We start from the raw sequence: 15,777 nt of genomic DNA on the forward strand, positions 1-15,777 counted from the left end.
TTTACCTTATCAAGTGTGACTACATTTAGTTGTATTATATTTTATTCATAATGATTATGTTAATGCATAGTATTGCACTACTGGAGTTTTTCTCCATAAGCCTCCACTGAAAATGGATGTGGACTTTCTGAGCCGCCTGGTCATCAACAGAAAATATATGAATAACTTAAACTCTACTTCTTTCTTGGTAGGTTTGTAGAATGGTTGTTTGTAAAGCCAGAATACATGAGCGACAGATTCTGAACAGTTTTCAGTTCTGAGTTGATACCACTGAATATTTTTATTACGCTTTCTACATCACTATTGTTTTACTGTTCTTTCTTTACACTGAATTTGCTTGAGTTTCTATCTTAAGTAGTATTTGCATCAGTAGCTTTGGTCCTTAATTGGTTGTGAACTGTGTGCACTGTAGTGTTTGCATTCTTTTCTTTATTCTTCTTTTTAAAGTTTTTATTAGCCATTTGCATACAAGATTTTTTTTTTCTTCGGGATTATAGTCATAATCTTGTGTATTCAGTAACTTGAGCCTTTTTTAAAATACAGCTGTTTATTTAGTTATTTATTAAACAGTCTTAGCAGTCATGATTTTGTTCTGACATGTTGGTATAAAAAAATGTTCCATTTGAAATTATGTAGGATTGCCGTTCTGGTAATTTCATTTACAAGTATGGCATAAAAGACAGAATTCTAAAACTGAGTTTCAAGCAGGTCTAATTCTGCCATTCTGAGTTTAATTAAACCAGTTTTTACTTGTGTACTGTGTAACTTGAAGCTAGTCCCTTAACTAGTAGTGCATCCAAGTCACACCAGTAAAACATCAATTGTGCATCGTGAGCTTACCAAAATTACAAGTCAATTAAATAAAAATAAATATGTAGAAATATCTATATTACAGATATTTGTGTTCAGTAGCAGAGCTGTTTAGCTGGTTGTTACCAATTCTACAACCCATAGGTGCAGACAGAGATTTACATTTTGTATTCAAACCTAATGGCTTTGCCCCCATTACCTACCTATCACTTTAAAATTGTGCTCAGCCTTCAAAACATTACCCCCAGGTATATAGCAAGTGGCACATTATTTTCAACTGTTACCATTTATATCCATAAAAAGCTAGTTTTAGAGGTGTATTCCTTTTGCACAAGAATTATTTGTATACCTGTATACTGCAGATATTCATTTATACAGTTCTAAACAAGGTGAGTTTTTTGAGTGCTGACATTCCCATTGCATGCTCAGAAAAAATTTACTCATTTGAGTAGATTGAGTATGCCTAGCTACACCCTTGCTACAACCATCTGGATATACAAAGCTGATACAAGTATACTTTTTTGCACTTATTCTGCTTCAGTGATAGTTAGCAAAACTGTGTTGCATTTATTTATTTATTTGTTTCATTGATTATTGATTGAATATTGATGGTCTGTCTCTGCAGTTTGCTTCTCAGGGCTAGTTCAGTACTTGAGCTATAAACCAGCCGATTTCATAGTGGGGGTTGATTTGCACCCTGTGAAGTTTTGTGTTTATCTGATGGCCTGGGTGATCTATATTTTGAATTATACTACTGGTATAGTTACATTTCTGTGTATTTGTGCTCAGTAACAGAGCTGTTTAGCTGGCTGTGACTGATTCTACAACCATCTGTATATACAAAGCTGATATAAGTACACTTGTGTTGCTGTCCTATCTCGCCTTCATTCTTACCAGGATGGGTTCGGATCCGATCCTCTGATCTAACCTGGCCTTTATACACAAGCTGAAGGTCTTCAACTAGCTCGTGGCTAAACTCTATCCCAACATGCACTAAGAAAGCTCCCCAAATCTCGTTTGCTATTTGATATTAGTTTCATAGTTTCATAGTATAGTACTAGGCTATCTGCCCTGGGGCATTTGTAAGCCTAGCCATAGTAATGTGGCTTTTGCCACCCCATGAAATCGTACAAAAATGTACAGAATAAATCTAGAATACTGTGCCTCTGTCTAGTAGTGGCACAATGATGGTCCCCTTATATAATAGAATTACTTTACTGTGCCCCTATCTAGCAGTGACACAGATGTGACCCCTGGGGTAAACTTACGATCTCCCATCCACTCATCAAGATTTCTCTTGAAGAGAGTCAGTGAGGGGCTCTGCCTAATACGAACTGGGATCCTGTTCCAAAGCATGGGAAGCCTCTGGGTTATGAATCTATCCCTCCAGCATGTCCTATTCATACTTGTGCCGAGGTTTAAGTCTTTAGCTCTCGTGGTCCTGATGGATTTGGATTTTTTGAGGTGGACCATGTCCATCAGATCCTGATTGGACATGGCCTTGTACATCAGGCAGAGATCACCTCTGAGCAGGCGGTATGCTACTGAATAGAGCTGAAGTTTCTTTAGTCTGGTGGAATAAGACATATGTTGGAGACCCTTGATCCTTTTGGTGAGGTACTTTTGTGGTCTCTCCAGCTGTTGCAAGTGCTGGGTGAGGTACATACCAAATGGGGCATTGTACTCAATCATGGGTCTGATGAGGGAGGAATATAGGGGTACAATGACATCCTTGGATCTGGATGTGAATCCCTTCATGATGAGGTGTGCAAGGTAGAATGTTTTTCTAACCACTTTGGCAACATGGGTGTCAAATGAGAGGTCACTGTCTACTTGGGTCCCTAGGTCTCTGATTACTTTTTCCGTACTCAGTGGGTTGCTGTCTATGTGATAATTTGTGGGTACTTTGTTTTTTCCAAAAGGGATGACTATACATTTTTTGGCATTTAGTTTAAGGCCGTGACTACGGCACCAGTTGTCCGTTTCAGTGAGGTCTTTTTGTAGGATGTGTGTGTCTGCTGGTGTATCGACTATGGCACCTAGTTTGCAGTCATCTGCGAACTTTGTCAGCCACAGCCCTCCCGTGTTTGCTTTAACATCTGAGAAATAAATGCCGAACAAGAGGGGTCCCAGGACAGATCCCTGTGGGACACCACTTGTGACTGGCTTTGAGTCTGACATTGCTCCAGCGATTTTAACTTTATGGGTTCTGTCCTTTAGCCAGTTTGCAACCCATCTAGTGACATAAGGGTTTACTTTTAAGCTGTTTAGCTTATCTATGATGCCTGAGTGGGGTATTGTGTCGAAGGCCTTAGCCAAGTCCAGGTATGCTGTATGGACTGCTTTGCCCTCATCAATGGCTCTAGTGACTGTTTTGAAAAAGTCAACCAGGTTTAAAAGGCAGGATCTGCCCTTTACAAAGCCGAACTGGGTGGCGTCAAGTGTCTGTAGGTCCCCTATGTCTCTGTTTATTAGTTCCATAATGATTCTTTCCATAGCTTTGCAGACCAGGCTTGTTAAGCTTATGGGGCGGTAGTTTCCAGGGTCTGTAGAGGCACCCCCCTTGTGGAGTGGGACCACTGTTGCTGTACACCAGTGTTCAGGTACATATCCCGAAGTAAGGCTAAGTTTAAATAGCATTTTTATGTGTGGGTTTAGCTCCTCTTGGAGTTCACATAACATGCACCCCGGGATACCGTCAGGTCCCATTGATGCTGTGTTTTTTGCTTTGTTTAGGGCGGTTCTCACTTGGACATCTGAGATGACAGGGAGATTACATTCAGCTGGGATAAGTATTTCTTCTTTTGGCGGTGAAGGAGGCGAGAAATTTGCACTGAACCTGTCAGCCAGAATGTTAGCAATATCTGTGGGTTCAGTGTATTTTTTGTTGTTGTGAACCAACTCTGAGCATATCTGAGGGTTTCCACCCAGGTTTCTAACATAGCTGAAGAAGGCTTTGTGGTTATCTTTAGTGTTCTTAGCGATTTTTCTCTCAAAGTTTGCCTTGGATGTTTTTATGAGAGAACGTAGTTTTCTGCTAATGTTGATCAGAGATGTCTTCCCTTCATGGGATTTCGCTCTGACGTGCAGTAGCTTCCTTCTTTTGTTATACAATTTGTTTATGGCTGAGGTCCACCAGACAGGACGCTTACATTTGGTGGAGAGGGAATTGAATTTGTTTGGGATTGCATGATCCATGCATTCTTGGAGATGTCCATAGAAAGCATTTGTGAAGGATTCGGCATTGTGGGATGTGGTATCCACTGGCACAGTGGGCTTAAAGGATACCATCTCAGTCTTAAGAAGAGTGAAGTCTGCTTTTGAGAAGTTTTTCACTGTGGTCTTTTGTGCTGGGGGTGGAGGTGGGATATGTATATCCAAGGTGATTAGTTTGTGGTCAGATCTCACTAGTGAGGGGTATACTTCCGGTGTGGAGCATTTTGTCCCCATGTTTGTGATGATCAGGTCTAGTATATTATCTCCCCTCGTGGGAGAGGTGACTAGTTGTTCCAATGCATTTGAATTTATGAATTCCAGGAACCTTTGGGCTAGGGTATTAGGGCTAGAATAATGTACCCAATCTATGTTTGGGTAGTTGAAGTCTCCCAGTATGATGGTATTTTGTGATACATTCATATCCTCCAATGTCTTCAGGAAGGCTGAGTGGGGTTCTTGAGATTGGGAGGGTGGTCTGTAACATGCTACCAGTTGTATAGCAGTTTTGCCTATGGTTAGTTGCACCTGTATGGTTTCTGATGCTTCATGTGTTGCTACTAACCTGGAAGTGTGGGTGTCCTTTATGAATATGGACACTCCCCCTCCCTTTGTGGTTCGGCCCGAGTTTTGGGGCCGAAAAGCATGATATGAGGTATAGCCTGGTAGTGCTGGGGTGCTCTCAGGAGCCTTGAACCAGGTTTCAGTTACTGCACAGACGTCGATGTTCTCCATGCTGAGGAGTGCATCAAGTGCCTGCATCTTGAGATTTAGACTTCTGGCGTTGAGCAGCATTACCCTTAGTTTTTTTCCATTTTTGTTTTCTAAGGAGGTGGGTTTGTCTTTTGAGCCTTGCCTAAAAAGGCACTATGGGGGTGGCAAGAGCCTTAGCCAATATCCAGAAGCCCAGTGGTGACAGGTGTAAGCCATCCCTTGCGAAGCAGCATGGCTTGTCCAACATATCATCCCAGGCAGACAGACATTGGATCCCCTTAGAATGACACCAGTACTTGAGCCAATTGTTATAGCTGATCATCTTGTCTTTGTATTGTGGTATCATTCTTGGTGAGGGCAAGATGCTGCTCAGGGTCAGGGTCATACCAGCCTGGGCTACATAATCGGAGAGCTCCTCTGTCTCTTTTCATGTAGTCCAGGGAGGTACGTCTCAGGTCATTCACACCAGCATGGACAATGATGGAGTCATATTTGTACTTGCTTTGGAGTGACCTGAGTGCGTGTGTTATGTGGCAGATCCTAGCTCCCGATAGAGAGTTCACAGTCACCTTTTCCTTGTTCAGCCTGGTCAGTGGGACATCAGTGTGTCTGACTATGGAGTCACCTATTACTAGTGTATCAGGCAAGGTGTTTGGCCTTAAGGGCTGCGATTGGTTGACACACTGATTTATTGAAGTATGTGTTGCATGTGTTTTGTTTTGAGGTGGTGGATTTTTGGATGTCTGCTTTGGGAGCCTCTGTTGTTTTGGTAAGTTTTTTATTAGAGCCTCCGAGTATGTCTTTGTGTTTTTATGTGTTTGGTTTGCAGTTGTGGTAGGTCTATGTGGGACTGGGATTGTTGTGTGTGTGGTTGCCATCTCCTCCTGTCTGGTCATGCCAGCCCTGAGTTGAGAGAGTTCAGCCTCCAGTTTGGCTATATAGTTGCATCTCTCACATGTATTTGTGTTTGTTGGGAGGAGGAGAGGGTTTTCTGTGTACATGAGACAATTGTAGCATTGTCTCAAGATGCCCAGATTGACCAGCTGAACTGGAGACGACGCCAGTAATCTACCACTTCACATCCTAGAACAGTATAAGGGAGTGGTATACCTTTAAGGGAAGTGGGTATTCACAGGGGTGGTAAGTAGATGTAGTGCTTTACTTGGTACGAGAGTGCTTACTTAGCAGAGAAGTATTGAGAACAAGTGCTAGGCTTATAATACAATGAGTAGTCTGGTTATACTAAGAGTAGACCTTCCTTAAGGGAAAATTTGAATAGCAGGCTTGGCGGAGCCAGAAAAAGTTTAACCTTGTTTAACCGGCACTGCGCTATGCACACGACCGCGCAAAGCCGTGCAAACGCGGATTATAAACAGTGAACTACAAAAGAGCTAGAAATGGTCCCAAACAACCAATTACTACAGCTTCTTGTGCTGAGGTCACTTCCCCCAAGGACAGGTAGGCTGCTCAAGGCTCCCCACTCCCACTGGTGAGCAAAGAAACTTCCTTCTATCCAAGTAAGGTAATGCACAACACAGGAACTACACCACAGCCCAGAATACAGCAATGCCTGTAAACTGGTAAACTATAAACTGATATTGAGAGGTCTCTTAAAAACCCCCTTCTCAGAAGCAATACAAGAAGGCCCAGGTTTATCAAAGTCTGACCAATCTTCAGCTTCAAAATCTGACAAGTCTGGGAAGAGATCTTCCTCTTCTAATGCTCCATGGGAGCCATCAAAAAAGATTGCCAAAGTTTCAGCAATGGATCCTAAGTCTGTCGGATCCAAAATATCCACAGCTCCAGCACCATCAGTCTTGGTGCCAGTACAGTTTGAGTTGTGGAGCCAACCCCCTGTCTTGGAGCCATTCTCCCCTACTCTCAGGTATCCTATACTTCAGCCTTCCAAGTCTCCAGCCCCCTCGACTCTGTCTTCCAGGAGCGTATCCAACGATGACATGGGTCAAGTGGTACAGAGACTATTAAGGACACCAGAGGTGGCCAAGCTGTTATCGGACCAAACCCAGAGGGCATCAAATCCATCACATCATCCCCTTCTGCTCCGATTCCTCCTCCGATCCAATCTCAGACTTTGGAATCAGAATGTTCTGAGCTGTTATAGTGAAACCATCGGACCTGAAACCCATTATGGGATCTTCGGATCCAACCATTGCTCTGACGTCCTGAGCTCCATTGGAGCCCAAGGAGTCTAGAAGCCAATGCTGTCTAGTTTGGTCTGGGGAGGTGAGTTGGATTGGACAGTTGTCGGATCCAACCTTACCTCTCGGGGCATTGGCTTGGGTGAGCTCCGCACCTACCTCAGCCTCGGTTCCGTCGTCCTTGATTCCAGTGATTCCCTCAACTTCTTTGGATCCAGGATTTCCTTGAATCAGGGGTGGGGGACTTTTGAGATGATGAGGAGAGTACTGTCTCCGCAGGCAGTTCTGCTGTTATCTCTGGATGTTCTTCCCCCAAACGTACAGGTGTCTGTCTCCATACCCTTGCATCCACAGGGATGCAGAGATACTAGGCCTCAGGATGTCCCACAGGGTACCCAACACTCTTCTGAAACCTCTCCAGAGTACCCTTCTGAAGAGGTCTCTTAGAAAAGGTTATGTTAGAGGATGCGTTTAGACTCCCCAGAGGAGACAATCACTTCTGATATGGACCTCGATGAAGCTGAGGGGTCCACATGGTTGCCTCCTGATGATGTCTCCTTTGGAGACATCTTAGAAATACTTAAGCAGTAAGGTGGCTAGTAGTCCACCAACCCTTCAGCAGAGGAGTCCATGTACCTGAAGGTCTTTGGATCTCACCCTTCCTCCACTTGAGTGTCTCCACCTTTGAACGAACTTCTGGATCTAGTTTTTTGGAAGGTGTGGGAGTCTCTAGATTCAGTGGGACCTGTTCCTCGGAGGCCAGATAAGTTCATCACATACCCTTCAGACAAAACCTTTTTAACTAAGGGAGTCCCAGTAGATGCTTTGTTGGTGGAGGCAGTCACCAAGAAGGAACTCTCAGACACATATTCTTCTGTTTATCCTCTGAACAAAGAGTCTCGTATGGTGGACAGATATGGAAAATGCATTTTTTCTTCAGCAACTTTTGCTCTCAAATCGCTTAATTACCTGCCCAATTTTACTAGATTGCAGAGAGATCTGAAGGAGTTAGGAGATACATTTCAAGGTTTAGTAGCTGAAGGGGTTTTGGAGAAAGTTTCCTGTCAGCTCTCTACCTTAAATTCAGTTGTCAACTCCTCCATCAGACTGATTTCTTATGCAGTGGATGGAGCGAGTAGAGTATCGGGTTCAGGAATTTCTCTAAGGAGACATTCTTGTATGCGCTTGTGTGACTTTGTGGAGCCCTTTAAATCTTCCTTTGTGAATGCCCCATTTGATGTCTCATCTCTGTTCGGGCCCAAAGTCAAGGACACACTAATCAGGTGTGAGCAAGAAGGAAAGACTGTCTGCCGTAGGAATCTGTTTTTCCATGCCTACCAGACCTTATCCCAAAGGTCAAAAAGGGAATGGTAAAATGTGGTTCTGAAAAATCCCAGAAAGCTTTCCAGGACACATATCGTGAATCTTCCCCCAGGGGAAGAGGGGGAAGTAGTAATGGAAGACACTGACCACGCCGCAAAGAGGGCCTGCAGAATCAGGGCAACAGAGAATCTTTTTTTGCTAAGCCCTTTCAGCAGTCCTGAAGGGAGGCCCCTCTGTCCACCTCTGGAGGCTGTCAGGGACCACTTATCTTTGTACCCACAAGTCTGGCTACAAATAAAAAAAGACAAGCGGGTCTAAAGCATCATACCCAGAGATTACTCCATACCCTTTTCCTTTCCCATCCCAAACATAAAAACATCCCAGACATTCCACCCAGTCAAATGAAACAGGCAGAATTAGAAATTCAGAAGTTGCTATACAAAGGAGTCATCCAAACAGTCCCCACAGACCAAATAGGATGCGGAACTTACTCAAGATTCTATTTAGTTCCAAAGAAAACAGGGGACTGGAGACCAGTTCTGGACCTCAGCAATCTAAACAAATCAGTAAGAAAGCTCAAGTTCCGGATGGTAACACTGCAGTCAATGCTCCCTTTTCTGGGACAAGACGATTGGATCATGCTTGACAGACCTCCAGGATGCATACTACCACATAAAAATAGACAGGTGAACCAGGAGACACCTGCACTTTCAGCTGGGAGCCAGTCACTACCAGTTTCAAACTCTGCCCTTTGGCCTCACTATAGCCCACAGAGTGTTCATATGTATGACAGTAGTCACGGCTCACTTGAGGCCCCTAGGATTCTGAGTGTTTCCATACTTGGACAACTGGTTCCTAACTGCTACCACCGAGCATCTACTAATAAAAGAAAGAGACACCACCTTGTAGCTCTGCTTTCACCTAGGAATTACATTAAACTACAAGAAATCTGCCTTGCTGCCTTCTCAGCATGTCGTATTTATAGGAGCAGAATTGGATACAACAAGCATGATGGCCAAACTTACTCCAGAAAGAGTTTAAGTTCTATGACGTCAGGTTCAAAGTCATCTCACAAAGAAAAAAGCACAAGCAAGGATAGCCCTAAAACTTTTGGGGACCATAGCAGCAGCAATAAACTTGATCCCATTAGCATGTTTACACATGAGAATTCTACAGTGGCTACTGTCCACTCAGTGGTCAATGCAGGAATTGCAGATGTCCCACAAAATAATAACAGAATCTTGCAGAAAAGACCTTCGTTGGTGGGTTTACTCCACTCATGTGACACTAGGTCAACCATTTGTACTTTCCCAAACCATTGGCCACAGTGATCACAGATGCCTCTCAGATAGGGTGGGGAGGCATTATCTGGGAAAGACCATCCAAAGCACCTGGCAGGATCATAAGGCCCATTTGCACATCAGTGTCCTAGAGATAAGAGCGGTGATTCCGGTGTTGCAAGCATTCCAGGACTCTCTTCTCCTGGGAACTATTGCAGTACAGACAGAAAACATGTCAGTTGTATGGTACATAAACAAACAAGGAGGAATTAGATCTTACCCCCTTTACCAGGAGGCCCCGAGAGTATGGCAGTGGACGACCTCCTTCCAACTTTTTCTGATGGCAACACACATCCCAGATAAATTCAGTTTGATAGCAGACAGACTCAGCAAAGCGATTCTGACGCCTCACGAGTGGTCCCTACAACAGGAAATAACAGAAAGGATTTTCCACAAATGGGGCCAGCCTTGCTGCGACCTTTTTGCGACATCTGTGAATGCCAAATGCAGCAATGACGTTATATGGGCTATATTCTGCACCATCTCCAGCAAGAACTAGCTTCACCATTGAGCACCCTATTCAGCCACAGTCTAATTACAGGCTTTATTCCAGCAGAGTGGAGAACTGCCATTGTCATCCCCTTGCACTAAGGTGGTGCCACTACTGACCCTGGAAACTATCGCCCTATTAGCTTGACAAGTCTGATCTGTAAAGCCATGGAGCATATTATTATTATTATGGCTCTCATAAACAAGGACATAGGCAATTTCCAAGCACATGACCCCACCCAATTTGGATTTGTCAAGGGCATATCAAGCCTGTTGAACCTCGTTGACTTTGAGACTGTCACCAAGGCCTTGTATGTGGAAAAGTCGGTACATACAGTTTACCTTAACTTGGCCAAGGCCTTTGACACAATCTCCCACTCAGGGATCATCGAAAAGCTAACACAACATGGCTTAAATCCCTTTCTCATCAGGTGGGTAGCCAACCAGCTCACCGATAGGACCCCAAGGTCAAAATAGGCACCTCCACCTCCAGCTGCAGACCTGTCACTAGTGATGTTCCCCAGGGATCTGTCCTGGGATCCCTACTGTTCAGCATCTACTTCTCAGATGTCCAGGAAAAGACAAAAGGCCTGTGGCTGATGAAGGTTGCAGAAGACTATAAGTTTGGTACTGTCATTGATTTACCAAATAATGATAACATACTATAAGAGGGTCTCACAGCAGCAAATGACTGGTGCCAAAGTCATGGCCTTAAGTTAAATGCAAAAAAATGTATTATCATATAATTTGGCAAAAACACAGCCCCTACTGATTACCACATCAGCAGCAACCCCCTAAGCACACAACCTGTGGTGAGTGACCTGGGTACTTAGGTTGAAAATAATCTCACATTCGACCATCATATGTAGCACCAGTGGTCAGAAAAGCCTTTTAATTGGTTCATCTCATAAGTAAAGGGATTGCATCCAGAAAAAAAGGTTATTACCTCTCTGTACTCCTCCCTCATTATGCCAATAATTGAGTATAACGTCCTGTTTGGTATGTACCTCTTCAAACACCTGCATCAACTGGTAAGGCCACAGAAGTATCTCACAAAGAGAATCCACAGCCTACAAAACCTGTCCTATGCGGACAGGCGGAAATCAGTATCATGCTACTCAGTATCATACAGATTGCTCAGAGGTGATCTGTGTCTGGCCTACAAGGCAATATCGGGCCCTGCCCTAACTCCTCATGTTTTACCCACTCAAAAGGCCTAAATCTAATATGTGACATCAACAAAACCTTCTGGAGAGACAGTTTTGTGTCCCAGAGGTAGTCCCGTCTCTGGAATAGACTTTCCATACATGTCAAACAGAGTACCTTGCTGACCCTCTTCAAGCACAACCTTAATGAGTGGTTGGTAAATAAATTTGTCCCAGGGGTGTCACCTGTCTACCTCACTGACAGGGGCAACAGGTGCTGACTGAGGTTTCTTTTTTGGGGATAAAGTATTGGCTAGGCTTGTAATGGCCCCAGGACCATTAGCCTAGAAACCTCCTATGATCCCATTAGTAGAGAGGTAACTGATTCATTGAAGGTAAGGGCTGAACTATATACTGCATTGTCATTGCAGGGCATGGAAGCAGTAAGGGAATATACATTTGCAAGTGACTAGTACATTTAGGTCCAACTAGTACATTTAAGTCCTAGCAATCTCAGCTTAGCATTTTTCTTTTCTCGTTTCATGGGACTAGAACATCTGCAGCTTCAAAAATATTAATGCATGCATCACTTGTTAGTATACCAAGTACAAAAAACTTACTTTTTGCACTTTCCCTAAAGTAAAGGCTTAAGCATACTTTTTGCTTATTACTTAAAGGCTATATATCTCAGACTCACTACACAAAAGATACTTTTAAGATATATACACAGATATATATATATATATATATATATATATATATATATATATATATACATACATCTCATGGACCAGCTGCAAAAAATATCAGTATTTAGCAAGTAATTCTGAGTATCAACAATCTACATAAAGAAAGCCAAATTATTATCTGTTGCATAAAGACAGCACAGCTGAGATTCATTCTGTGAAAAACAGTCAAATTTAATTTACTTATTTTGGAATTTATTGATTTCATTTCATAACCAGATAAGGAAAATGGTCTGAAAGACCCCTTTTCATCCATGCTGCAGCACAGAGACTATAAGTACATTAAAGCATACAGTTTTAGAAACACTAAATATTTATACAAACTTAATGATCAGTCAGATGTAATGCGTAAATGCTTATGTAACTGAAGTATGGAAGAGTTATGCTAACAGTTGGCGTCAAACTGAAGTAAGGTCTTTCATTAGATGGCAGAAGACTAGTATTAAGATAAAGTAAGACTTAGAAGAGAAAAGTTGAAGGACTAAGGAGAAGAGTAGTATTAAGAGAAAATAATGATTTAGAAGGATAAGAAAGGGATGAGTGAGAAAAACAGAGTTTAACCTGTGATGTTATGTTGTCCTTCTCACTTTCTTTCTTACTGGATGGGTTTGACCAAATACACTAGCTCAAAGTCATTCACTTGGCTCATGGCTGAATACCTATCCCATCATGCATTGGAGTAATCCCCAGATCTCATTTGCCGCTTGATGAGTTCAGATGCTCTCTCCTTGGCCGTGGCTAAGTGTTTTCAATTTTACTACTGATAGTTATTTTTTTGCCAAAATCTTATTATTAGAGTTGCTATAGATCCTAGTTTGAGCTGTTTATCCTTCCTATAAGTATTTAGTGTGCATTGTTTATCGCCTGTTGTGTTGTTGTTTGTTGGCCATCATTTTTTCCACTAGGCCTGTCCTATCCCTGTCAGTCTTTGTAGTAGTTTGTGTGTGTTTTCCTTTTAGTTCATTTGAGTTAGTGAGCTAAATGTAAACCCGTTTAAGTTAGAGGGTTTGTTGTGCGTTTCCTGTTAGCTCAGCTAGGTCTGTTTATGTTAGAGGGCTTAGCGCCCATTTAACTTAGAGGGTAGTGCTGTGTTTTCCACTGTATTGGTCTTTCCTGTGTGTTTGTCTTAAGGTTATTTTTTAGTGTCAATAGTTATTATTGCAGTTCAAATTTCTTGCTGTACAATATGTCTAAAGAGTCCAGAGATGAGGAATCCATGCCCTCTGGGTTCAAGAAATGCCAACAATGCTCCCAGAAAATGTCTATAACTGATGGGCACAGTGTGTGCATGTACTGCTTAGGGGCTATTCACCTTCAGGAATCTTGCAGTTTTTGTCACTCCTTCAGCTCTTGTGTTACATGAAAGGAAAAAAAATGATGTTAAGAGGTTAAATAAAGCCTGCTTTTGACGAAGCTTTGCAGACTTTTCTGTATCTAAGCCTCCAACTACCAGTGACAAATCTAAGAGACCTTCCTCTTCATCCTCTTCCTTGGCTCATTCCAAGCTTCCAAAGAAAATTCCTAAACTGACTGAAAAATCTATCTTCTCGGCTCCACCACCTTCAGAACCGAGGGAGACAATTGGTGTAGACAAATCAAGTCCATCAGTTCCAAAGATTTCAGAACCCATAGAGACTACTTCTTGGAGTTGGTCCATTGAATTAGAACTGGTATCTCCGACCTTGAGATCCCCTATTCTTCAAAGGTCTCGATCCCCTACACTCTCATCCAGGTATTGTAGGAGCTTATCAGATGATGATGTGGACAGGGTGGTGCACAGGCTTTTGAAGTCCCCAGCGCTGGCTAAATTGTTTTTGGCTCCGACTCTACCAGTCCCGGAGCCATCCAACATGACTACATCTAGTATTCCTCCTCTGAGCCAAGCTGGCTCTTCAGAGCCAGAATGCCAGATACCTCTTGTGGTAGATCCTTCGGTTCCAAGACCCCTTTGGGACTCTTCACAACCTTTGCCTGCTCAGACACTATTAGTGCCATCTGGAGTGTCTAATAGCCATGGTTCACTGGGGGGGGCACTCTCGGACCTGAGTTTCTTCTCGGGCGTGGGTGAGCTCGGCTCCTACATTAGCCTCAGAGCTGATCTTCTTGGGGCTGGGGATTTCCTCTGTTTCCTTGGAACCGGAGATGTCCTTGGAACCAATGGGATCAGCCTTCGAGGTCATGAGGAGTGTACTGTCTCCTCCTACAGCTCTACTCAAGGATACTGGCATTCTCACCCCTCAAGCACCGGCATCTGCTTCGGCACCGTCCTATCCACAGGACAGCAGAGATTCAGGGCCTCAGGAAGCCCCATCCGGCAAGTCCCACTCTTCTGTGACCTCACCAGACTGCCCATCTGAGGAGCCCCCTCAGAACAGAACATGCAAGGGGAAGCATATAGACTCCCCTGATGAGTCCATCACTTCTGACACTGACCTTGAGGAAGCAGAAGGGTCCCCACAGTCATCCTCTGAAGATATCTCTTTCTCAGATATCCTATAGATCCTAAAACAGAGGGGTTGCCGGAAGCCCATTAACCCTTATGATGAGGAGTCAGTGTACCTGAAGGCCTTCAGATCTCAACCTTCAGCCTCCTGTGTGTCTCCACCTTTCAATGAACGTATGGATTTGGTTAGTCAAAAGATGTGGGAGTCACCAAGTCACCAGACACTATGCAGCCAGTCCCTCAGAGGCTGAATAAATTCCTCTTAGCCCCTTTGGATAAGGATTTTCTTTCAAAAAGTGTACCTCTAGATGCTATGGTGGTATCCACAGAATAAGGATTCTCGAATGATGGACAGATGCGGAAAGCGTGTTTTCTCATCAGTGACTTTCACCCTCAAATCACTGAACTACCTCACACATTTTACAAGACTTCAAAGATATCTCCTGACGGAGTTAGGAGATACTCTACAAGGTTCATTAGCTGTGGGGGTCTCAGAAAAAGTGACCTCTCAGTTATCCACTTTAAATTCCATTGTTAACTCCTCCATGAGACTGATCTCCTATGCAGCTGATGGAGCGAGAAGAGCTTTGGGTTCAGGAGTTTCCCATAGGAGACAATCCGGGATGCCTTTGTGTAATTTTGTGGAACCTTTCAAGTCTACCCTTACAAATGCCCCTTTTGATGATTTTTCAATCTTTGGACATAAAGTCAAGGGCACACTCACCAGATGCGAGCAGGAAGAAAAAACTCTCTCTGCTATTGGAGTCAGTTTTTCCGTACCTTCAAGACCTTATCATAAAGGCCAGAAGAGTGGAAAAATGTGGTTCAAGAGATCCCAGGGAGTTTTTCAAGATGCACGAGGTGAACCCTTCCCCAGGGGCAGAGGGGAAGGCAATAATGGTAGATGTTGCCCATGTGGTAGGGGTGGCCCGCAAAACCAGGGTGACCGCGATTCCTTTTGTGGCCACCCAATCAGCACTCCTGAAAAGACTACCACCTGCTCTTGTCTGGAGGCAGTTGGGGGGGGAGATTAACTCTGTACCCAGAAGCCTGGAAATATATCACAAGAGACAAGTGGGTACAAAGTATAATATTCAGAGGTTACTCCCTTTCCTTTTGCTGGCCCCATTCCACAGATCAGAATAATCCCATATGTTCCACCCATTCAGAGGGAACAAGCAACCATAGCAATTCAAGAGTTACTAAAAAAAGAGTCATCCAAGAAGTCCCCACAGACCAAATAGGATTCGGAATTTACTTATGATTCTTTTTAGTACCAAAAAGAACAGGGGACCAGAGACCGATGTTGGATCTCACCAAGTTAAACAAGTCTGTAAAGAAGTCCAAGTTCTGAATGGTGACACTGCAGTCAATTCTTCCCTTTTTAGGGAAAGA

The 15,777-nt window shown here is 43.4% G+C and overlaps 1 protein-coding gene across 2 annotated transcripts in view; it reads left to right on the forward strand.

Annotated features, from left to right (window-relative positions):
• Window positions 1–15,777, forward strand: part of LOC122811177 — a 3,180,768-nt gene that overhangs the window by 2,192,740 nt on the left and 972,251 nt on the right. The window lies entirely within an intron of this gene.

This window comes from Protopterus annectens, chromosome 9.part0 (assembly GCF_019279795.1).
Source record: "Protopterus annectens isolate FY-2018-M chromosome 9.part0, PAN1.0, whole genome shotgun sequence".
Classification (NCBI taxonomy): domain Eukaryota; kingdom Metazoa; phylum Chordata; order Ceratodontiformes; family Protopteridae; genus Protopterus; species Protopterus annectens.